The 25,970-nt window shown below is 43.9% G+C and overlaps 1 protein-coding gene across 1 annotated transcript in view; it reads right to left on the reverse strand.

Moving 5' to 3' along the window:
* RASGEF1A (RasGEF domain family member 1A) overlaps positions 1-25,970 on the reverse strand; it is a 178,089-nt gene that overhangs the window by 146,474 nt on the left and 5,645 nt on the right. The window contains exon 3 of the mRNA XM_069571677.1: positions 2,425-2,597. The gene's annotated coding sequence lies outside the window, so the exon portion shown is untranslated. The remainder of the gene's footprint in view (positions 1-2,424; positions 2,598-25,970) is intronic.

Consider the following 25,970-nt stretch of genomic DNA (forward strand, 5'->3'; position numbering starts at 1 on the left):
TTAAAATTACATGTTACCAGGAAGGAGGGAAAAAAACAATTAACAGCAAAACCTTAGTTTTGAATCCATGGCATGAGGCCTCTAATGTTGGATTTTCAATATTAAAAAAAACAACAACAGCAAACATTAGTTTTTTAAAATAGCAAATGAAAGATTTGTATTAAATTGTGTTCTTTCTTCTCTGGACATGTACAGAATACAATAATACAGGAAAACTTGCTGTATCACCCATTCCTTTTCCTTGCCTCAGCTGTTCTACGGATCAATTAGCCTGGAAAATAGAAACTGGGATGCAAAAAAATGATTCAGAAGGAGAGGCTGAAATTCACTTTACAATATTTAGTCTATGAAAAGAGTTTAAAAAATACCACTGAAGTGAGGTGAAAGTCCCTCAGTCATGTCCGACTCTTTGTGACTCCATGGACTATACAGTCCATGGAATTCTCCAGGCCAGAATACTGGGGTGGGTAATCTTCCCCTTCTCCAGGGGGTCTTCCCAAACCAGGAATCAAACCCAGGTCTCTGGCATTGCAGGCGGATTCTTTACCAGCTGAGCCACAAGGGAAGCACTAGGCCAATATATTTTAGCTGAAGGAAGAGGTAGTTGTGTATGCTATTTTATTTTGACTGGCCAGACAAATTCTAATGTTCCCTTTAATTTTTTACTACATTGGAGGACTGACACTTGAAAATCCAACATTAGAAAAAAAAGAAAATCCAACATTAGAGACCTCATGCCATGAATTCAAGATGGTATTTTTCAATGTACAGGTCATAGAATGACCCCTGGATGTTTGTTAAAAACAAACATTCCTGTGCCTCAACCAACTTCTACCGAGACAGAATCATGAGAATCAGCATTTTGACAAGCAGCCTGAAAATTCTGACATACACATTTATTTAAGAGCCCCCCAGGTGGCTTAGCATTAAAGAAACTGCCTGCCAATGCAGGAGACACAGTAGATGCAGGCTTGATTCCTGGGTCGGGAAGATGCCCTGGAGAAAACGGCAACCCACTCCAGTATTCTAGGCTGGAAAATTCCATGGACAGAGGAGCCTGGAGGGTTACAGTCCATGGGGTTGCAAAGAGTATAAATATTACCTCATCCAACCTTCAGGCAGTTTCTTTTTTGTAAGAAGTATATTTATTTAGAGAGAAACACACTTCACAGAGTATGAACCATCTCAGAAGGTGAGACGTGTGCATGCTCAGTAGCTAAGTCATGATGAGTAAAGGTGGACAGAAAAACAGCTCTAGGGACCTTGAGGATTTATTGCCCCCAGCCACGGTTCTCAGGACTTCCCAGGTGGCACCAGCGGTAAAGAATCTGCCTGCCAACGCAGGCTATGCAAGAGACATGGGTTCGATCCCTGAGTGGTGAAGATCTCCTGGAGTAAAAAATGGCAACCCACTCACTCCAGTATTCTTGCCTGGAGAATCCCATGGACAGAAGAGCCTGGTGGGCTACAGTCCGTGAGGTCACAGAGAGTCACACACTGAGCACACAAACTGAGCACAGCATGGTTCCTGCTAAACCACTTTTCACCACGGCCCAAAGGATCGTTCATCTTCTGTCTTTCAGACTCTTATTTAGTCTCTTTTGACAAACTCAAACTGCCTTTTGACCTCTTTAACAAAGCATCACTTTAACATCCCAGCCATGGTCTTGTCTTCTTTCTCCAAATAGCAGAAGCACTAATTGTCTGAACCAATCAATTTCCTATTTTACAGATTTACTTTCTTAGAGTTCATAGGTTACACTTGTCTGTAACTTTAGCACAAGGCTTTGCACAGAAAAGCAAACACTGAAAGATGAACCCCCCAGGTCGGTAGGTGCCCAACATGCTACTGGAGATCAGTGGAGAAATAACTCCAGAAAGGCTGAAGAGACTGAGCCAAAGCGAAAACAACACCCAGCTGTGGATGTGACTGGTTATGGAAGTAAAGTCCGATGCTGTAAAGAGCAACACTGCATAGGAACCTGGAATGTTAGGTCCATGAATCAAGGTAAATTGGAAGTGGTCAGATGGGAGATGGCAAGAGTGAACGTCAACATGTTAGGAGCTAGCAAACTAAAATGGATTGGAATGGGTGAATTTAACTCAGATGACCATTATATCTACTACTGTGGGCAAGAATCCCTTAGAAGAAATGGAGTAGCCCTCATAGTCAACAAAAGAGTTGTAGTTGACATGCAGTACTTGGATGCAATTGGAAAAACAACAGAATGATCTCTGTTCGTTTCCAAGGCAAACCATTCAATATCACAGTAATCCAAGTCTATGCCCCAACTAGTAATGCTGAGGAAGCTGAAGTTGAATGGTTCTGTGAAGAACTACAAGACCTTCTAGAACTAACACCCAAAAAAGATGTCTTTTTCATTATAGGGGACTGGAATGCAAAAGTAGGAAGTCAAGAAATACCTGGCTGCTGCTGCTGCTAAGTCGCTTCAGTCGTGTCGGATTCTATGCAACTCCATAGATGGCAGTCCACCAGGCTCCTCTGTCCCTGGGATTCTCCAGGGAAGAATACTGGAGTGGGTTGCCATTTTCTTCTCCAGGGGATCTTCCCGACCTAAGGATCGAACCCAGGTCTCCTGCGAAAGGCAAAGAAGAAAAGGAAAGATATACCCATTTAAATGCAGAGTTCCAAATAGAAAGGAGAGCTAAGAAAGCCTTCCTCAGTGGTCAGTGCAAAGAAATAAAGGAAAACAATAGAACAGGAAAAACTAGAGATCTCTTCCAGAAAAATTAGAGATACCAAGGGAACATTTCATGCAAAGATGGGCTCAATAAAGGACAGAAATGGTATGGACCTAACAGAAGCAGAAGATATTAAGAAGAGGTGGCAAGAATACACAGAAGAACTATACAAAAAAGATCTTCATGACCCAGATAATCATGATGGTGTGATCACTCACCTAGAGCCAGACATCCTGGAGTGCAAAGGCAAGTAGGCCTTCGGAAGCATCACTATAAACAAAGCTAGTGGAGGTGATGGAATTCCAGCTGAGCTATTTCAAATCCTAAAAGATGATGCTGTAAAGATGCTGCACTCGATATGCCAGCAAATTGGGAAAACTCACCAGTGGCCACAGGACTGGAAAAGGTCAGTTTTCATTCTAATCCCAAAGAAAGGCAATGCCGAAAAAATGCTCAAACTACTGCACAATTGCATTCATCTCACATGCTGGTAAAATAATGCTCAAAATTCTCCAAGCCAGGCTTCAACAGTACATGAACCATGAGCTTCCAGATATTCAAGCTGGATTTAGAAAAGGCAGAGGAAGCAGAGATCAAATTGCCAACATCCGCTGGATCATCGAAAAAGCCAGAGAGTTCCAGAAAAACATGTATTTCTGCTTTATTGACTATGCCAAAGCCTTTGACTGTGTGGATCACAACAAATTGTGGAAAATTCTGAAAGAGATGGGAATACCAGACCACCTGACCTGCCTCTTGAGAAATGTGTATGCAGGTCAAGAAGCAACAATTAGAACTGGACATGGAACAACAGACTGGTTCCAAATTGGGAAAGAAGTATGTCAAGGCTGTATATTGTCACCCTGCTTATTTAACTTATATGCAGAGACATCATGAGAAACACTGGGCTGGATGAAGCACAAGGTGGAATGAAGATTGCCAAGAGAAATATCGATAACCTTGGATATGCAGATGACACCACCCTTATGGCAGAAAGTGAAGAAGAACTAAAGAGCCTCTTGATGAAGGTGAAAGAGGAGAGTGAAAAAGCTGGCTTAAAACTCAGCATTCAGAAAACTAAGATCACGGCATCTGGTCCCATCACTTCATGGCAAATAGATGGGAAAACAGTGGAAACAGTGACAGACTTTATTTCTGGGGGCTCCAAAATCACTACAGATGGTGACTGCAGCCATGAAATTAAAAGACACTTTTCCTTGGAAGAATAGTTATGACCAATTTAGATAGCATATTAAAAAGCAGAGACATTACTTTGCCAACAAAGGTCCATCTAGTCAAAGCTATGGTTTTTCCAGTAGTCATGTATGGATGTGAGAGTTGGACTAAAAAGAAAGCTGAGTGCCAAAGAATTAATGCTTTTGAACTGTGGTGTTGGAGAAGACACTTGAGAGTCCCTTGGACAGCAAAGAGATCCAACCAGTCCATCCTAAAGGAAATCAATCCTGAATATTCTTTGGAAGGACTGATGCTAAAGCTGAAACTACAATATTTTGGCCACCTGATGCAAAGCACTGACTCACTGGTAAAGACCTGATGCTGGGAGAGATTGAAGGTGGGAGGAGAAGGGGATGACAGAGGATGAGATGGTTGGATGGCATCACCAACTCAATGGACATGAGTCTGAGTAAATTCCGGGAGTTGGTGATGGACAGGGAGGCCTGGCATGCTGCAGTCCATTGGGGTCTCAAAGTGTCAGACACGACTGAGTGACTAAACTGAACTGAACTGAACTTGCACAGAAAAAGTACTTAAATCTTCAAAATATTAATTGTCTTGCTTATAACTCTTCTCTGTAAGTAAATCCCTACAACACTGACTTCAGTACAACACTGACTCCAAACAGCCCACTGGTCTCTAACAGAATGCTACTTAAAGTTGCTTAATATTACAAAAAAATAATCGATATATCATTTGCTATTTATTAACTCCTTAAGTGTGTCAAGTCCTAGAATAAGCACTAAGCACGTTACCACATTAAATTCTCACAATCATTTTGAAATGGGCATTATGATCTTCATTTGACTGAAGAAAGACATTGGAAACTGAGGCAGAGGAGTTCAAGGAACTCTCCCAAAGCCACATACCCGAGGAGCAGCAAGGCTGAAAAGAGCGAACCTATGTTTCTCTGACTCAAAGCATGCGCTTTATCTCCACTATGTTATACTAGAGACAGAGAGATTTGGTGTTCTCTCATCATGTCGAACTTACGGCCAAGAACCCGAGAATGTATGGGTCTTGCAATAAAGATACTTCCAGTATACTGTTTGTAACTCTGTATTTTCTACACTCCTAATGTATACACAGTATACATCCTAAAAGTAAGCCACTGTGAAAAAAGAAAAGATTTTTTGAGACCAACAGATACTGTTCAATGACTACAGACAGCAAAAAGCTCTAAACTCTATCACTATTCTCTATGCTATTTACCTGCAGATAGCCTAAAGACAACTGAAGAACTCAAAGGCAACGACTTGAAAGTTCAGAAGGAGCTCTGATAAGCTTTTGCCCAAAGCAATTACTGACCATTAAATGCCGGAAGCGTTCACATACACATATATGCATAAAAAATTGAAAAAAATCTGTAAAGACAATGAAATTTTTTTCATATGTTCTTAGCTTCCTTACCCAGAAAACAGACCAAGAGACTCTATTTCAGTTTCACAGCTGCCAGAACTTTGAAGACTTCAGAGAATAAACCACACGTGTTGGATTGTTTCGGTTGTTCCAATCACCAGCTAATACAGTAATGATCAGCCTGCCTGAGGTGTTCAACAACGTCGACAGCTTGCGGGAATAATGACATGCTGCTCACATGGCGGCGGCATTGTAAATGCGCTGGTCACTGAGTTGTAACCCACCAGGGTTCTCTACATCTGCACATAGTGAGACACTGGCCCATACTTGGTGCTCTGTGGGGAGAAAACTGCCACAAGGATGGGTTTTTAGTATGCAAAGGCATCTTCAAATGTCAGAAAATAAGTGAGCTACACTCTCACTTTTACAGTGTTTTCCCTGAGCTGCTATAGAACAGTCGAGGACAGTAAGCCTTAAAATACCCCTACTCTCTTCTCATGGGCTTCCCTGGTAGCTGAGATGGTAAAGAATCCCCGACCAGGAAGACTCCACATGCCACAGAGCAGCTAAGCCCGTGCACCAGAACTATTGAGCCTGTGCTCGAGAGCCCAGGAATCGCAACTACTGAGCCCACGTGCCGAGGTTATTGAAGCCTGAGCGCCCTAGAACCTGTGCTCCACAGCGGGAAAGGCCGCTGCAAAGGAAGCAGCCCCTGCTCACTGGAACTAGGGAAAAGCCCAACCAGCAACAGAGACCCAGGGCAGCCAGTAAATAAACAAATAAAATTACTTTGAAAAGCTTTTCAAGTGTTATTATAAACCCATGATGATGTTATCTTTTTTTAAAAATGTAGATATATGTTCTAACTCTGCCCACTGACAAAGTCGCCAAACAAGGCCCAACCTCTGGCCCCAGCTTATCACCACTCAATATCATTTTCTATTAAGAGAAGACTAAGCTCCTGGAGAAATGGCTGATTCCAGGGCTGGAAATGGTAAAAGGTGTCTGGAACATATTGTCATATTAGAAACAAATAAATTACTGGAGACAGACGACCATTCAAAAATCTCCAGGGTCAAAGAAGAAAGATTTTAATTAACATGAATCAAAATTTCCTGCAATGAATTAAAATACATCAAGGATATTTAATTCTATGAGTTCACTGAAAAAAAATTTTTGAAAGATGCTAGGCAACTAACACATTATTTCGAATATATGAATATAGTATATGAAGGCAAAAAAATACAGCATTAAGTCCAAGTTACCTACACGAAGTGTAGTATAACTAAATATTTAGTATAACTAGATACTCCCTTTATAAAAACATTTCAGCTTATAAATAAAGGTTAAATGATAAGTTAGAGTGTTATCATTTTGTAACTTGTAAAAAGTTAGTAGAATTTAAGGAGAATTGGGCTTCCCTGGTGACTCAGCAGTAAAGAATCCGCCTGCCAATGCAAGAGACGCAGGTTCGATCCCTGGGTGGGGAGAATCCCCTGGAGGAGGGGACGGCAATACACATCAGTATTCTTGCCTGGAAAATTCCATGGACAGAGAAGCCTGGCAGGCTACAGTCCACAGGGTTGCAAAGAATCGAAAACAACTGAAGTGATTGAGCATGCACCCGCACAAGGAGGATTGCTCACGTCTGCTAACCACAGCCACAGGTGAAACGAGAAGAGGTGTGTCTCGTGGGTTTGGGACAGGAGAGCCGGTACCCACACCGCAGTGAAGCAGTGCAGACACAAATCAGATGTGGATTTCACCAAGCTTATAGCCCTACCTAAAGGACAGGTAAAGTACCCGCCGGCCAGTGCACAAGATGCAAGAAACAAGGGTTCAAGCCCTGGATAGGGAAGATCCTCTGGAGGAGGAAATGGCAACCAGCTCAAGTACAAACCCTGGGATAATCTCGTGGACAGAGGAGACTGGAGGGCTAGAGTCCGAGGGGTCGCAAAGAATCAGATGCAACTGAGCACAGAGGAATGAATAGTCCTACCTGCCAACTGCTAGAAAATACAGGGGGAAGGGGAACACGTCGAAATGAAACAAAGGAAAACAATCAACAAGATCCGTGCTGCGGAAAACCATATACATCCTATAACCTAGTTTTCCAACAGGTAAGCAATACGTTACAAGGGAAGAGAGGCAGAAAGAGACTGACAGGGACTTCTCTGGCAGTCCGGTGGTTAAGAATTCCCCTTGCAATGCAGGGGATTCAGGTTCAATCCCTGGTCAGGGAAATAAGGTCCCACGTGCCATGGAGTAACTAAGCCTGCACGCTGCAACCACTGAGCCCACCCACAGGAACTAGAGAGTTCCTGTGCCACAATGAAGGATCCCACATGATCCAACCAAGACCCAACACAGTCAAATGAATAAATGAAAGAAAGAGAGAGAGAACTACAGATGAAAAGAGAAAACCTGAACTGGGGTCTTCCTATTTCAGAAAATGGGAACCTCATTCTTCCAGTTCCCAAGACAACAGCCTTGGAGTCACTGTTGAGTTCAGTTCAGTTCAGTCGCTCAGTCGTGTCCGACTCTTTGCAACCCCATGAATCGCAGCACGCCAGGCCTCTCTGTCCATCACCAACTCCCGGAGTTCACTCAGACTCACATCCATCGAGTCAGTGATGCCATCCAGCCATCTCATCCTCTGTCGCCCCCTTCTCCTCCTGCCCCCAATCCCTCCCAGCATCAGAGTCTTTTCCAATGAGTCAACTCTTCGCATGAGGTGGCCAAAGTACTGGAGTTTCAGCTTTAGCATCATTCCTTCCAAAGACATCCCAGGGTTGATCTCCTTCAGAATGGACTGGTTGGATCTCCTTGTAGTCCAAGGGACTCTCAAGAGTCTTCTCCAACACCACAGTTCAAACGCATCAATTCTTCAGCGCTCAGCCTTCTTCACAGTCCAACTCTCACATCCATACATGACCACTGGAAAAACCATAGCTTTAACTAGACGGGCCTTAGTCGGCAAAGTAATGTCTCTGCTTTTGAATATGCTATCTAGGTTGGTCATAACTTTTCTTCCAAGGAGTAAGCATCTTTTAATTTCATGGCTGCAGTCACCATCTGCAGTGATTTTGGAACCCAAAAAAATAAAGCCTGACACTGTTTCCACTGTTTCCCCATCTATTTCCCATGAAGTGATGGGACCGGATGCCATGATCTTCGTTTTCTAAATGTTGAGCTTTAAGCCAACTTTTTCACTCTCCACTTTCACTTTCATCAAGAGGCTCTTTAGTCCCTCTTCACTTTCTGCCATAAGGGTGGTATCATCTGCATGTCTGAGGTGATTGATATTTCTCCCGGAGTCACTGTTAACCCTCCTCATGCTTCCACCTCCACCTGCAGCCTGTCAGTGACTCCCCTCTGCTCTGTGTCCTCAGAATCTGAGCTCCCCTCACCCCATCCCCCACCACCTCTCTGGTCAAAGCCCCTAGGGCCCCTCACCTGCATCCAAGGGGAACTTCTAACCAGCCCCCTTTTTTCATCCTGAACTCTGATGCCTACCATCAAGACAGCAGCCAGGCTGAGAATTTTCAAGTACAAGTCAGATTCTAACACATCACAAAGTCTTCACGGGTGTGGCACCTGGTCTCATCCACAGTCCAAGTCTAGTTCTTAAAACAGCCTGAGGCCCTCAGCAATGTGGCTCCTTCTTGCCACCTGCTAACCTCCCCCTTGCTCCTCAGGCTCTGGCCACCCTGACCTCCTTGAGTTTCTGTAACAGGTCAGGCAGCCCCTCCTTGGAGACTCACACTTGCTCTTTCCTGTGTCTAGAGTCATCTTTCCTCAGATCTCCTCGCCCCTCCCTTCCCTTGCAGATCTGAGCTCCAGAGTCAACCATTCCTTCATGAGTCCCACCCTTATCACACCTGCTCTCTGTCTACCTGCCCACTGGTAAATTATTTTTTACTTTACTTTATTTTTGGCTGTGCTGGGTCTCCGTTGCTCTGCATGGGTCTTCTGTAGTGGCAGCGAGCCGGGGCTACCCTTCCACTGGCTTCCCATTGCAGGGGCTTTTCTTGCTGAGGACCATGGCTTCAGTAGTTGCAGTACATGGGCTTCAGTCGCTCCACAGCATGCTGGATCTTCCCGGATCAAGGACTGAACCCATGTCCCCTGCACTGGCAAGCAGACTCTTACCCACTGGACCACGAAGGAAGTCCTAAATTAGTTTTTGATGTCTGTCTCCCTCTATTAGAAGGAACGAAAACAGGGACTTTTTTCAATGCTACATGCACAGTGCTTAGAATGGTAACTGACACATAGTAGGGCTTCAGAAATGTTAGTTGAATAGAAGCATGAATTGACAAAAATAGAGTACAAATACTTGATCTGGGGACTTCTGAAAATCATTTTGGTTCAAGTTCTGCAGAGACTGTTTTGAGGGACTCTGGACAGACGCTTCCTTCCTAGGAGCTAGAATTTACCTTCATTGATTACAACACTCCTCTCTACCAGAATGCTTTACCAGCTCACTGTTCTTCATTTAAAACAACTTCATCTATGGTTACCCTGTAGTCATTTTCTATAGGATAATGACTTTTCCAGTTTTATTTTTGGCCTGATCAGAACTGCCATTCTGGGACTTCCCTGGTGGGCCAGTGGTTGGGAGTCCACTTTCTAATGCAGGGGACACAGGTTAAATCCCTGGTCAGGGATGATCCCACATGCCATATAGCAACGGAGCCCATGCACTCTGGAGTCACAACTAAGACCCAAAGCACCAAAAATAAATAAATAGTGATTTTTTAAAAAAAGAACTGCCTTCCTTTAGCTGCTCTGATACAGCAAGAAAAGCTCCAAGATATTTTGGTAATTCACTCACTTTCTGACATGATTCTGAACTGATTGTCATTCAGATCCAGGCCCGCAGGTTTACCTTCACCTAATTAAAAATTCATTAATTGAATTAGGTTGGGATAAGGATAGGGAATAACAAATCTGACTCCATATTAGATCTGTTTCTTTTACTTTAATCTTTGTTTTCTATTGCTTTTGCTACACGTTAATCACTAAAGGGATGTTGTCTATTTTAAAATTTACATGGAGTATTACTCAGCCGTTAAAAAGAATTCATTTGAATCAGTTCTGATGAGATGGATGAAACTGGAGCCGATTATACAGAGTGAAGTAAGCCAGAAAGAAAAACACCAATACAGTATACTAACACATATATATGGAATTTAGAAAGATGGCAATGACGACCCTGTATGCAAGACAGGAAAAAAGACACAGATGTGTATAACGGACTTTTGGACTTAGAGAGAGAGGGAGAGGGTGGGATGATTTGGGAGAATGGCATTCTAACATGTATACTATCATGTAAGAATTGAATCACCAGTCTATGTCTGACACAGGATACAGCATGCTTGGGGCTGGTGCATGGGGATGACCCACAGAGATGTTATGGGGAGGGAGGTGGGAGGGGGGTTCATGATTGGGAACGCATGTAAGAATTAAAGATTTTAAAATTAAAAAAATAAAAAACTAAAAATAAAATAAAATAAAATTTACATGATAGCCCATCTCTGAGAAGCCCCCCATGCCTGAAGGTTAAACTAAAATACCTTTGTTCAGCTCAAAGGAAACATCCTGATCTAGCCCACCTGTGAATGGCTGCAGGAAAGAAGAAATTAACACACCTCCTCCCCACTCAGGCCAAAATTGAGACATCTTTGCAACAACTTTTACTGGTCTTCTTACTTTGCTTCCTCATCCGCCCCTCCATCCAGACCCCAGCAAGACGGTTCCCTAGGACCCTAGCCTGCCATCTTAGAGGACTTTTATTTACTAGCATGCAGTTCTCTGTGTTTCCCAGGTGGCTCAGCAGGTAAAGAATCCACCTGGAATGCAGGTGACAGAGTTACGATGCCTGGGTCGGGAAGATCCCCAGGTCAGGAAGATCCCCCGCAAGAGGGCATGACAACCCACTCCAGTATTCTTGCCTGGAGAACCCCATGGACAGAGGAGCCTGGTGGGCTACAGTCCAGAGGGTCACAAAGAGCTGGACACGACTGAAGCGACTGAGCACACACGCTCAGAGAAGATCCACTGAGCACCGGATCAGTTAGGATGTGTTTGGTTTCAAGTAACAGTAAATCCAAGTGAAAGGTTTAAACAATAAGAATAGTGCAGGACCTCATGTTATATGAAACTCAGAGGTGGGGAAATTCCCAAGTGGGTTGACAGAGAGACGCACTAATCCCATACTTTAAGGTGCAAGAGAAAGCTACTGGAGGATTTTCAAAACATTTTCTAAAGTGTTTGCAATTTTGAAAGTTCCTTCTGGCTGCTGTGCAGACATTGTATGCAGTGGTGGTGTGGGGAGGGTGGCAACAGAGGAAACAATGGTGAGGTTTTTGCCATAATTCAGGGGCAAAGATGGCAGCTCAAGTTTGAGATGCTTATCGAAAATCTCCGTGGATATGTGAAGTAGGCAATTGGATATGAATGTTCAGAGCTCAGTGGAGAATTCGGGTTGGAGACACAGAGTTGGTTCTGATCAGTACAGAGACTGTATCTAATGCTAACTGAGTGAGAGCACCTGCAAAGAGGTGGACAGATGGCGAAGGGTACAGGATAGATATCTGGGGCATTCAGACACTTCCAGTTGAAGCAGAGGAAGAGGCCAGCCACAGGGATGGTGTAGGACAATGGTTCAGACGGGTGAAGGCAGAAGAATCATGGAACCCCGGCAGAGAACACGTCAAAATGAAGGTCCGGTCAGGACTTCCCTGGCCATTCAGTGATTAAGACTCTGTGCTCCCAGTGCAGGGACACGGGTTCAAGTACTGGTCAGGGAACTAAATCCCACATGCAGCACAGCCAAATAAAAAAAAAGAAGGTCTGGTCAACTGGGCCAATAACAATTGAGAAGTAAGATAAAAAAGGACAGAACAATGATCACCAGACTTGACAATGCATAACCACTGGCACCCTTGAGAAAAGAAATCCTGGTAGAGAAGTGGGGAGAAAAGATAAGTAGAGTAGGTTGAGAACAGAAAAGGATATGAAATGAGTCACAGAAGCCCTGTGCTTTCCAATATGGTAGCACTAGCCACATGTGGCTAATTAACTTAAAAATTCACTCCTTGGGGACACTAGCCACATTGCAAATGCTTGACAGCCACATGAGGCTAGTAGCCACCAAATTAGACGATGCGGAGACAGAGTATTCCCATCATCTCAGACAGTTCTGTTGGACAGCACTGCTATGACAATAATTTTATGACGTGGATGTGGACGCACCTGTAGGGTAAATTCCACAGCACCGGCGGTGGGGTTGGGCAAAGACTCACAGGTCTTTGTCTTGAGCAAATGAGTGGAGAGAGTGCATTTCTTGGAATAGAGAAGCTGGGATAACAGGTTGTGGTGAAATCAGATGTTCTATCTGGGATGTATTAAGTTTGAGATGAACTTCCCAGAGGGCTCAGCTGGTAAAGAATCCTCCTGCAATGCAGGAGCCACAGGAGACTTGCGTCTCAGCAAATACAACCAGTGAATACATGGTGGGCTTCTGACCTCTATAACCGTAAGATAATCCTTCTTTTTTTGGCTGCCCCGTGTCACATGTGGGATCTAAAATATCAATCTGATATATAACTCCCTTGCTTAAAATGGTGTTTTCCAATTCCTATAAGACAGCAAATACATTCCTTAACTTGGCCTACAAGGCATCCCTATTTGGGCCTGGCGTCCCACTCAAGCCTCTCCTTTAGAATTCCACGCCCTCTGCCTCCTTTAGGCCTTTGCGTATTTTATTTCCCTATCTGGAACATTCTTCCCACCCGCCACCCTTTATCTTCCCTTGCTGACCCTTACTCCTCCTTCAGGCCCCATCTGGTATGCTGTTTCCTCTGGCAAATTTCCCAGACCCCTAGACCAGTTAGATGCTTCTGCATAGAGGGGCCCTAGATACCCTCTCCTGTGGCACCATCTAATTGCCATCTCCACTTCCAGGCACCCAGGGCTCTAGAACACAACTCGCCTAGCACAGCACCTGACATGCAGGACTGTTTGAATGACAGGGATTAAAAATGAAATAGACACCATTCGAAATGGCTTAAGTGGTTCAGTTAGGATATATGGGAGACTGGAGAGATCCTTAAGAAACTCTCCCAAGTCAGTTTTATTTTATATTTTTCATATTTATTTGGCAGCATCAGCTTAGTCACAGCACGTGGGATCTTCATTGTGTCATTGCAGGATCCTTCATTGTGGTGCAGGGAGTCTCTCGTGGGGCCAGAGCTCCAGAGCCAGAGGGATTCAGTAGCTTCATGGCATGTGGGATCTTAGTTCCCTGACCAGGGATCGAACCTGAGTCCCTCGCATTGCAAGGCGGATTCTTAACCACTAAAGCACCAGGGAAGTTCCCCAAGGCAGTTTTAGTACCTGGAAACATACTCATTCTCCCTGACACGCAGGCAGAGGGCAGGGCCAGGTTGCAGTTCCATGCTCAGTTTTGCTGAGTTATTTGAAATAGACTGCCATCTAGTCTTGAACTCTTGCATTTCTATAAGAATCTGTCTAATTTTTAGAGGTGATCACTTCAATAAGGACTTCCCTGGTGGCTCAGATTGTAAAGAATCTTCCTGCAACGTGGGAGACTCCAGTTCGATCCCTGGATAGGGACGATCCCCTGGGGATGGGAATGGCTACCCATTCTAATTTTCTTGCCTGGAGAATTCCATGGACAGAGGAACCTGGGGAGCTATAGTTGTGGGGTTGCAAAGAGTCGGACCCAACCAAGCAACTTTCACACACACATACACACACACACCCCTCAGTAAATGTTCATGGGAAGTGCTGGGCTTCCTTTCTGTTGGTCTTGTAGCAGTGTTTTTCTGCGAGTTCTTGGTCAACCTTTTTTTTCCTCTTCCTTCCCTTTCCCTTGTAATATCTTTGTATAGATCTTTTTCTGGTTCCTTTTTGATAACTCATCTCCCTTCAGGTGTTTTCTGAACCAGCACTTTGCAGAAGGTTCACGTGGAGGAGGGCCCAGGGCTAGTCAAGGCTTTAATGTGTAGTTATTTCTTTTGCATTTTGAAAAATTATGTTGAGAGAATATATGAAATATAAAATGTATATGTAAGATTAAAGAAAGAAAACAGAACAAAGGTCAGTAGATCTGGAGCTCAGGTAACAAAATCAGGTGCTATCTCCATCTTTGGGGCCCTTGCAGGGTGCCCACCCTAAAGCAACATAACCCTAAATGTGTGCTTACTAATCCCTGTTATTCCTCATAGATTTTCAGTGTCCTGTTTTATGTCTACACATTATATTAAATAGTATCATATATACTTGGACTTTCAAAGACACAGTTTTATGCTTTATATCATCTTGTGTGATTTGCTTTTTTTTTTTTTTTTGAATGATGTGTCTTTTTCTGAATGATGCCTTCTAACCATTGGAAGAGATAGAACCCATGCCCCCTGAAGGGCAGAATCTTAACCATTGGACCACCATGGATATGCTTTTCTTAGTCAACATCATACTTGAGAGATGGCTCCACGTTGGAGGTGATAGTGACACTTGTCACACTCCCTTCAGAATGGCATTCCACTCTACTGACTGTACACAACTGATTTCTCCATTTCTCTGTTGAAGGACCTTTGTGTTGTCCCAGGCTCTGCAATGTTATCCATCTAGACTGCCTAGGACAAAATCATCTGGTCCCTGGGACTCCTTCCCAAGAGTCCCACAGGGCTATGCTTCTTGGAGAGGAACTGCTGGGACTTGGGACAGGCCCCAAGTCTGCCCCACTCTGCACACCGGTTTCCAAAGTGACTGTACTGACAATGCTCCGACCCTCAGAGATGGCTCGCTGTACTATGTCCTTCCATCTTTCATATTTTTGTCATTGTCACCAACAGTGAGTGGACAGTGGGAGACATGGGGGAAACTCTCCACACTCCTTTTCTCCACCAAACCATCTTCTATGTGACTCGAGCATGTGGTTCCTTATTCGTACCCACTCATTTTTTTTTCCCTGCAGAGAAGGTGGCTGCATTACATTCCTGATCTCACAAGACAGGTGTCTGCATTTTGTACTGCAGGACGTCCACTCTTTCTGCAGCCCATTCTGCACCCTCCCTCTCCTACCCCTGTGGATGGCTCCTCTCCTACCTGATTTGTTCAGCACTTCAGTTCTCCCTAGTTAAGTTGAAGACCATATTTGTTATCTGGTTTTGGAAAGAAAAGGAAATGCCAACTTAGAGTCACTATTATTAAATGGAAAGACTCCAAGACACTGTTTTTTGGTTTTTCGCTTTTTTTGACTATGCTGTGTCTTTGTTGCTGTGCGTGGGCTTTCTCTAGTTGCAGTGAGTGAGGGCTACTCTTCATCGCAGTGCACAGGCTTCTTATCACGGTGGCTTCTCTTGTTACGCAGCCACAGGTTTCAGTAGCTGTGGCATGTGGAATCTTCCCAGACCAGGGATCCAACCTGTGTCCCCTGCATTGGCAGGTGGATTCTTAACCACTGCACCACCAGAGAAGTCCCTCCAAGACTCTTAAAAGCACCAGTTTCTCAGACCAATCCTAGGTCCCTTACACTAGGTATTTCCAGATGAGACCCTGAGTATCTGTATGTTTAAAAATCTCTTCAGGTGAGATTCCTTGGCAGTCTAGTGGTTACGACTCTGTGCTTTCTCTGCTGAGGGCATGGGTTCAATCCCTGATTGGGGAACTAAAATCCCACAAACTGTGTGGCCAAATAATAATAATAAAGTGATGGGAAAAAAAATCCCTCCAGGTGATTTAAGTAGAAAGTCACGTCAATAGATTTGACACAGAAAAGACTTTCTACCAAAGTCTTATTCTTCCTATAATTTTTTTACTTGAGAACCAATCTTTTACAAGAACTAATCTGTTAGGACATTCCCAAATTTCTTTTTTCCTTTTATATGAAACTTGTCTCTTATTTAATAATTCTTCAACAATCACGCTTCTTAATCTGTATTTGGCCTGAGAGATAAACATTCAATTTTATTTACTCAAATGATTAGGCTTCCATTATAAATTAGCTTGTTAATGACTTGGCTTCTTTGTTACATTCGTTTCCTGGCAACAGGGGAGTCTTCCACATGTTGGCTTGCTTACCCAGAGGATGGAATGAAGGTTTTTTTTAATTTTATTTATTTATTTTTGGCTGTGCTAGATCTTTGCTGCTGCGTGGGCCTTTTTTCCTAGTTGTGGCGATCTGAGGCTACTCTCCTGTGGTCCATGAGCTTCTCTTGTTGCAGAATCCAGGCTCTAGGGCACACGGGGGCTTCAGTAGTTGTGGCACACGGGCTTAAGTTGCTCTGAGACATGTGGGATCTTCCTGGATCAGGGATTGAACCCATGTCTCCTGCATTGGCAGGCCAATTCTTTACCACTGAACCACCAGGAAAGCCTCTGAAATGAAATATTAAAGCCCAGTGGCCACCTGGCACCATCTTGGTTTCCCATTCTTGTATACTGGAGAGGCTGGTCCTATGAACCCCTGGCTGCTTGTACTGTCTGAGTTTGTGAGAAATGAAATCTCAGCCTGTGTCAAGCATAGGACTATGTGCTTAACTTTTGATGTCCCATCAGTTTATCTCTAATTCCTCCTAGAAAGGCAAGAAGTGGCTATCAAAGGAAATACATTCCTAAAGATGTAAACATTTCTTTAAGTATCAATGCCTTCACTTTCTCTGGGCTCAGTTCCTGGAAACAATCACCAGGATCTTTGAATTTCCAGTTACAACAAAACATATCCTGAAAGTGACTCCAGAGGAGGTAAATTGGAGTTTCCTTTGACTGTTGTTGGCTTTTGGATCCGTTTCTTATGAAAAACAGTAGTCTCCTGATATCCTCGATGGATCGATCCCAAGACCCCACAAATAAAACGTGTGGTGGTGGCTCAAGTTCCTTTTATAAAATGGTGCAGTAAGCCAGCCAGTTATATCTGAGAGCTCTGGCCTCTGAGGATTCACCCAATTGATTACAATTGGCTGAATCTACTAATTCAGGACCCAAGGATATGGAAGGTCAAACGTATATACACTTGATTTTTTCTTCTCTGGGATGGACACTCAACTATACAATTACCTATCTTTGCTTCATATATATATATATTCTACTTTTTAAATTAATTTTATTTCTCTATTCATTCATTTTTGGCCGTGCTGGGTCTTGGTTGTGGCGAGCCAGTGCTACTGTTCATTGCCATGCATGAGTTTCTCGTTGCGGAGGCTTCTCTCTTGCTGCGGATGCTTCTCTTGTTGCGGAACATGGGTTCAGTAGCTGTGGTACATGTTGCTCAGCGGCATGTGGAACCTTCCTGGGCCAGGGATTGAACCCATGTCACCCACACTGGAAGGTGGATTCTTAACCACTGGATCACCAGGGAGGTCCTACCTTTCTTTCTGATAACCTAAGAGACAGTTAATGGCCCACAACATGAAATGCCACTTAGTAAATACTTTTCTAATTCCAGTTTACATTATTTTGGTCAAGGTGGGATGTATGTGTGTGTGGAGAGAGAGAGTGAGCACATATAATATTTTTGAACTGGTAGAAAGGGTATTGCTTGTGTACTAAGTCACTTCAGTCATGTCTGACTCTGCGACCCTATGGACTGTGACCTACAGGTTCCTCTCTCCATGGAATTCTGCAGGGAAGAATACTGGAGTGGGTTGCCATGCCCTCCTCCAGGGGGTCTTCCCGACCCAGGGATCTCTTAAGTCTACTGCACTGGCAAGTGGATTCTTTACCACTAGCACCACCTAGGAAGCCCAGAAAGAGTATTAAACATGGTAAAATTTACCTTTGGAGCTAGCATAAATCCCAAGTCTTTTCTCCTCTCATGCTACCCCTAGGATGCCAGAGGCAGAAACTGGCACTCCTACTGTGGGAACTACCATTGCCTGGCATTTTCTGCCTCCTTCCCTAAAGTCATGTCCACAGGGAGAAGACACCCAGATTAAAGAGGAGCCTCATGATGCTTGGGACAAAACACAGAAATAGTTGTTTGACTTGGTGGGTATTCTTAATAGATGGCCACATTGCCTATGAATTATGTCAATGTTATTACCTCTCTTTTTATTTTCTTTTTGTCTGCACCTCGAAGCATGCAGGTTCTTCATTCCTCAACAAGGGATCAACCCAACATTCACTGTGATGGGAATGTGGAGTCTTAACCACTGGACCACCAGGGACGTTCCAATCTCTCTTTTTATTCTTTTCTCTCATTTCTATCTGTCTATCAGCTATCTCCCTCTCTCACTCTCTCTCTCTCTCTTTTTTTAATACTTACTTATTTGGCTGCACCAGGTGTTGGTTGCAGCATGTGGGATCTAGTTCCCTGACCAAGGATCAAACCCAGGCCCCCTGCATTGGGAAAGCAGAGTCTTAGCCACTGGACTACCCTGGAAGTACCTCTCTCTTTTGTATCCTAGAGTTTTTAATCTGTTTCTATGAGAACTGAAAGAGAGTAACAGAATTTTGGTTTTCACTTAATAACTCAAGAAGTTGAACTTGAAGGCTAAAAGTACATTTCTGGTTCTGTGAATTATCTGCCCTTGACCATTTTTGTTTCTATTTTCCTTTTTTAATCTCTATTATGTAATACTATTGATTGTAGAAAATCAGTAGAAATGAAAAAGTCAAGGAGTAGAAAAAAGTGGAAGTTGCCTAAAATCACCCAATGCTGAAATTTTCTCATCCTCCTCCTTCATCTCTGCCTTCTTTTTTTTTTCCTGCATCTTTTTAGTAATATTAATATTAAGGATACCAGACAGGTGCACAGGAATGTAAGTACTGCCTTTTCCTCCCAAACATCACATGGTCCCCTCAAAAGATCACTGGTATAGCTAAGGCCATTCTGTTTTGAACCATCCCCTGTCCAATTTTATGCAGAACTAGAGTAAGGTGAATATGACAAACCAAAAAAAAAAAAAAACAAAACACACATGATGAGAAAAATATCAACCTTTTAAATAAAATCAGCATTACTGATTTTTTATTTAGCTTCCAATTTGGCTTAGCATGGGACTAATCTTTCTTTATTTCAAACGTTGATATTTTTATTCACTGTGAAATTTTTGCATTAATTTTTATTTTTTAAAAGGCTATATTAAAATATTATCTGGATTACAGGCATCTGGGGCACTCCTTTAAATGTTATGTCCACACCTGCCCACCCAATTGAGAAACCTCTATAATGAGATCTATAGCACTGGAGCGCTTGGCCTGAGTTGCCTGCTGGTCTCTGAGTCCTCTGTTTTCTGGGACTGTTGTAAAGCATGAAATGAAGAAGACTGAGGAAAGGAGAAAGCAATCCGGAATTCCCCTTGGGTGTTTGGGGTTCCTGTTTGTAACTTGAGGCCCAGTTTTTTTCCCTACTTGAATTAAGTTATCTAATCTTTTTTCCTAGAGGAGAAACTGATGGACCAAAATGGGCACTGAGCAATGTCAGCAATAATCCTGGAAGCAAGCCACGTGTTCCCAACCAATTTGTGGGGATGAACAAGAGGGCTTTCGTGGGACTTCCTTGGTGGTCCAGTGGTTAAGACTCAGTACTTGCACTACACCAAGGGCCCAGATCCAATCCTTGGTCAGGAAATTAAGATCTCACAAGACTTGAGGCACAGTCAAAAAACAGGCTTCTGTGCCATAATCCAGTACCAGTCACTGGGAACCACTTGATGGTCTGCTTTTTTAACCAAAACATTCCTCTGGGATAGTCAAATAGCACTGTAACATTTTGGCACCACTTGTCAAGAAAATAGGTGTCAAGCAAAGACGTTTACAGCATATAGGTCATTAGCGAGGTATAAAGCAAAGGAAGTGTGTTATGAGATTTGTGAAAGTGAGACAGTCTCCAAATAACCACCATCTGCTCCCTGGCCCACTGCCTGCCAGGTTCCTGCTCAGTGGAAGTGAAGTTAAGTCGCTCAGTTGTGTCCGACTCTTTGCGACCCCGTGGACTATAGCCCCCCAGACCCCTCCGTCCATGGGATTCTCCAGGCAAGAATACTGGAGTGGGTTGCCCTTCAGTGGAAGGCCAGCCACAAAGATTTTTTAGTTCAGTTCAGTTTAGTTGCTCAGTCGTGTCCAACTCTTTGCGACCCCATGAACCACAGCATGCCAGGCCTCCCTGTCCATCACCAACTCCCGGAGTTTACCCAAATTTATGTACATTGAGTCAGTGATGCCATCTAACCATCTCATCCTCTGTCATCCCCTTCTCCTCCTGCCTTCAATCTTTCCCAACATCAGGGTCTTTTCAAACGAGTCAGCAATTCGCATCAGGTGGCCAAAATGTTGGAGTTTCAGCTTCAACATCAGTCCTTCCAATGAACACCCAGGACTGATCTCGTTTAGGATGGACTGGTTGGATCTCCTTGCAGTCCAAGGGACTCTCAAGAGTCTTCTCCAACACCACAGTTCAAAAGCATCAGTTCTTCGGTGCTCAGCTTTCTTTATAGTCCAACTCTCACATCCATACATGACTACTGGAAAAACGATAGCCTTGACTAGACAGACCATTGTTGGCAAAGTAATGTCTCTGCTTTTTAAGATGCTATCTAGGTTGGTCATAACTTTCCTTCCAAGGAGAAAGTGTCTTTTAACTTCATGGCTGCAATCACCATCTGCAGTGATATTGGAGCCCCCCAAAATAAAGTCAGCCACTGTTTCCACTGTTTCGCCATCTATTTGCCATGAAATGATGGGACCAGATGCCATAATCTTAGTTTTCTGAAATGTTGAGCTTTAAGCCAAATTTTTCATTCTCCTCTTTCACTTTCATCAGGAGGCTCTTTTAGCTCCCCTGAGCTAAAGGGCCCCTTTGAGCACGCAAGAGTTTTCTGTGAGGCCACTAGAGGGAGGGAATGAGGTGTTCTGGGGCTTTTGGGTACCAAGGATGCCTGCCTGCATTCCAGATGGGTCTATGGTTTTCTGTCATTTTTCCTGCAGTTCTTGACTCCTCTCCTTCTGTGATGTTTTTAAAGATTTTTTTGATGTGGACCATTTGCAAAGTCTTTATTGAATTTGTTACAATATTGCTTCTGTTTCATGTTTTGGTTTTTTCACCTGAGAGGCATATGAGATCTTATCTTAGCTCATATGGGATCAAACCTATACTGCCTGCATCGAAAAGTGAAGTCTTAACCACTGGACGGCCAGGGAAGTCCCTCCTTGTATGCTTTTATTTGCTCTAATGGATTTTGCTTGTTCCTGTCTCTGCATTTTCTTGCGTCTTGCATTTCTCTCTTCCTTTCTGCATATCTCAGGCCTTGGCTGCACATCCCAGCATTGTGCTTCCTGCTGCCCCTACCCCAGGTGCCTCTGTAGGCTTTCGGCTCCTCCAGAGACCCAGTGAGTGCAGCCCTATGCCTTCTGTATGTTCAGTTCAGTTCAGTTGCTCAGTTGTGTCGGACTCTTTGCGACCGCGTGGACTGCAGCATGCTAGGCTTCCCTGTCCATCACCAACTCCCAGAGCTTGCTCAAACTATGTCCACTGAGTCAGTGATGTCATCCAAACATTTCATCCTCTGTTGTCCCCTTATCTTTCTGCTTTCAATCTTTGCCAGCATTAGGGTCTTTTCCAATGAGTCAGTTCTTCACATGAAGTGCCCAAAGTATTGGAGTTTCAGCTTCAGCATCACTCCTTCCAATAAATATTCAGGATAGATGTTCTTTAGGATGGACTGGTTTGATCTCCTTGCAGTCCAAGGGACTCTTGAGAGTCCTCTCCAATACCACAGTTCAAAAGCATCAATTCTTCGGCACTCAGCTTTCTTTATGGTCCAGTTTTCACATCCACACATGACTACTGGAAAAACTATAGCTTTGACTAGACAGACCTTTGTCAGCAAAGTAATGCCTCTGCTTTTTAATATACTGTCTAGGTTTATCATAGCTTTTCTTCCAAGGAGCGAGCGTCTTTTAATTTCATGGCTGAAGTCACCATCTGCAGTGATTTGGGAGCCCAAAACACAAAGTCTCTCACTGTTTCCACTGTTTCCCCATCTATTTCCCATGAACTGATGGGACCAGATGCCATGATCTTAGTTTTCTGAATGTTGAGTTTTAAGCCAGCTTTTTCACTCTCTTTCATTTTCATCAAGAGGCTCTTTAGTTTTTCTTTGCTTTCTGCCATAAGGGTGGTGTCACCTACATATCTGAGGTTATTGATGTTTCTCCTGGCAATCTTGATTCCAGCTTGTGCTTCATCCAGTCTGGAATTTCACATGATGTACTCTGCATAGAAGTTAAATAAGCAGGGTGACAAGATACAGCCTTGATGTACTCCTTTCCCAATTTGGAACCAGTCTGTTGTTCCATGTCTCGTTCTAATTGTTGCTTCTTGACCTGCATACAGATTTCTCAGGAGGCAGGTAAGGTGGTCTGGTATTCCCATCTCTTTCAGAATTTTCCACAGTTTCTTGTGATCCACACAGTCAAAGACTTTGGCATAGTCAATAAAGCAAAAGTAGATGTTTTTCTGGAACTCTCTTGCTTTTTCCATGATCCAGTGGATGTTGGCAATTTGATCTCTGGTTCCTCTGCCTTTTCTAAATCCAGCTTGAACATCTGGAAGTTCACAGTTCATGTACTGTTAAAGCCTCACTTGGAGAATTTTGACCATTACTTTGCTAACATGTCAGGTAAGTACAATTGTGCGGTAGTTTGAGCATTCTTTGGCATTGCCTTTGGGATTGGAATGAAAACTGACCTTTTCCAGTCCTGTAGCCATTGCTGAGTTTTCCAAATTTGTTGGCATATTGAGTGTAGCACTCTCACAGCATCATTTTTTAGAATTTGAAATAGTTCAGCTGGAATTCCATCACCTCCACTATCTTTGTTTGTAGTGATGTTTCCTAAGGCCTACTTGCCTTTGTACTCTAGGATGTCTGGCTCTAGGTGAGTGATCACACCATTGTAGTTATCTGGGTCATGAAGATCTTTTTTGTACAGTTCTTCTGTGTATTCTTGCTACCTCTTCTTAATATCTTCTGCTTCTGTTAGGTCCATACGATTTTCTGTCCTTTATCGAGCCCATCTTTGCATGAAATGTTCCCTTGGTATCTCTAATTTTCTGGAAGAGATCTCTAGTCTTTCCCATTCTATTGTTTTCCTCTATTTCTTTGCATTGATCACTTAGGAGGGCTTTCTTATCTCTCCTTGCTGTTCTTTGGAACTCTGCATTCAGATTGGTATATCTTTCCTTTCCTCCTTTGCCTTTAGCATCTCTTTTCTGAGCTATTTGTAAGGCCTCCTCAGACAACCATTTTGCCTTTTTGCATTTCTGTTTCTTGGGGATGGTCTTGATCACTCCCTCCTGTACAATGTCATGAACCTCTATCCATAGTTTTTCAGGCACTCTCTCAGTTCTGTGTGTGGCCTTCTGAATGTGACTTAACTTTGTTTGAGGACTTGTGGGTGACGCCCTAGTTAAAGGCTGAGGCTCATTCTCAGACACATTTAGAAACTAGAGAACCAGTTTGGGACATCACCCAATGGTTTCAGAAACCTGAAACTGGCCAGTTTCAGGAGACAGGCCAAAAGAGCCTTCTTGACTCAGATGTGACTTTTCTGGAAAGATTTTTATGAATATATCTTCTGGGAGTTGGCTCTTGGAGGCCAACCATGTGGCATTTTCAAGAGTACTCTGTTGCTCTGGCCCTCTGTTCACAATCTGGCCATTTTCCAAGCACTTGCTACATTTCTAGGCAGACATTTCTAAACTCTGACTCAATTCATGCTGATTCACTCAATGTCTAAAAGAGAGTGGAGCGCCAAGAATAAAATGGTATTAGGCACTGGCTGCCAAGTGCACAACAAGAAACTGGACCAGGCCATGGATCCTCGAGCAGAACAGCGTCTAAGTCACTCACTCCTTCTTAACATGTTATTTTATTAAAAGCCCTGCTCTCACTATAGCTTAAGGGCTTAGGCCTCTTCTAAGCCAGAGTGAGAGGTGTTGAGCTCTTGGGTCATGGGAGTCTTCTGGTACGCCTAGCCCTCTTTCTGCATTTCTGCTCCAAGACTGGCTTCTCGACTCTCTGGTCTGCTGAGTAGAGATGGTCCTCACCCCACTTACTCACATCTGTAATCCCGAGGGTTTTCTGATGATCTTCTTTAGCTGGTGTTTATGCTTCTTTGTCAGCTGTAGGTGTCCTGTGATGGGCTCCTTATCTGATACTTGTTCTGCGTCCCTCACACATTGAGACTGCAGAGGGTACCCACTCAACCTGAGAGCTCCCCAGTTGCTCACTGAGGCCCAGGAATCTGATGCTTCCCAGGAACCCGACACTCTGGCAAGATCAGGAGAGAGTGAAGCTCAGTAAGAGAAACACTGTGGACTGGAGGTGACTGGTGCCTCTTCTGGTCTGTTTCTGGTCCCACCTCTCTGAAGCTGCACCTGGATCACAGAAGCAGGTGTTTCCATGGTGATGACATATACAACCCTAAACTCTTGTTTCTGCATCATGTCCAGGTCCTCACACCCCCATCCCTAATTCTGTGCTCAGATGTCTATGTGCAATGAGGCAGAATACAAAGAAGTGGGGCTACAAAGGTCCTGGGGAAGGAGTGGCCAGGGTGCTTTTGACAAGAGGCAGAGGGCCTCTGGGGTCAGGAACTATGAGCCTATGGCCCAAGGCTGTGTAGCATCTGAGAGGTCAAGGATTGGGGGTTTAAGGAGACTCGGGAACATGAGTGGAAGGCCCATGAGAAGAAGTCCAGAGGTTCATGGAGCCATAAAAAGCAGAGATCTAGGCCCAGCTAGTGGGGAGTCAAGGTTGGGGAGAGAAAAGCTCATCCTAAGGAAGGCCTTCTCCATTGTAGAGCAGTCCTAGAACAGGCTTCCAGGCCCTGGAGATGTGCAGGCAGACTCCTGGTCATTCCTGCAAGCAATCTGTCCAGAAGGCTCAGATACTGAGTCGGGAGAGGAAAGAGGCTCTTTGTAAATGTTTTAAATCTTAGTTATGTATCACATAGTTGGAAAAGTCAAATATTTCTCTAAGGCTGTATCAGAAAAGATAGTGACTCCCTCCTCCTTTTCTCACTGCTTGCTCTCAGAGGAAATCACTCCTGAGCTGGGCTTTCCCATCCCTGAGCTCTTCCAGGTCACGGTTCATCTCTGAGGTCCTGCTATCTCCCCCTCAGCTCTGTGTCTCCGTATTTGTCTCCCGTTTGCAGAGGGGATCCTATCAGCCACTGTCACTCAACACAAGATGTGCCTCATGGCAGCAGTCCCTCCTCATCCATTTGTGTTGCCTGGACCTCTTTTTGGGGCTTCCTGGGTGATTCCGTGGTAAAGGATCCGCCTGCCAGTGCAGGAGATGCAAGAGATATGAAATTTGATCCGAGTCAGGAAGATCCCCTGAAGGAGGAAACGGCAACCACACCAGCATTCTTGCTTGGGGAATTCTCCTGGAGTGACCTCCAAAGTGATCCTTTGCTGGTTTCTTTTCCTTATCTCATCTTGGAATTGAGTTTTTCCTGGACCAGGTTTGCACAGGACATTTGTGTCAGGGAGAACCAGGGCTGTGAGTGTCAGCGCTGTATTCTAGGCTTGTGTAGATTGTGCGGCGATTCAAGTTTTCATATGTAATCATCTTTCTCATCTTGAAAGAATAAATGTCCCACTATGTAGATGAGAGGTTATAAAGGCAGGGCCTTAA

Source organism: Ovis canadensis, chromosome 25, assembly GCF_042477335.2.
Source record: "Ovis canadensis isolate MfBH-ARS-UI-01 breed Bighorn chromosome 25, ARS-UI_OviCan_v2, whole genome shotgun sequence".
Taxonomy (NCBI): Eukaryota; Metazoa; Chordata; class Mammalia; order Artiodactyla; family Bovidae; genus Ovis; species Ovis canadensis.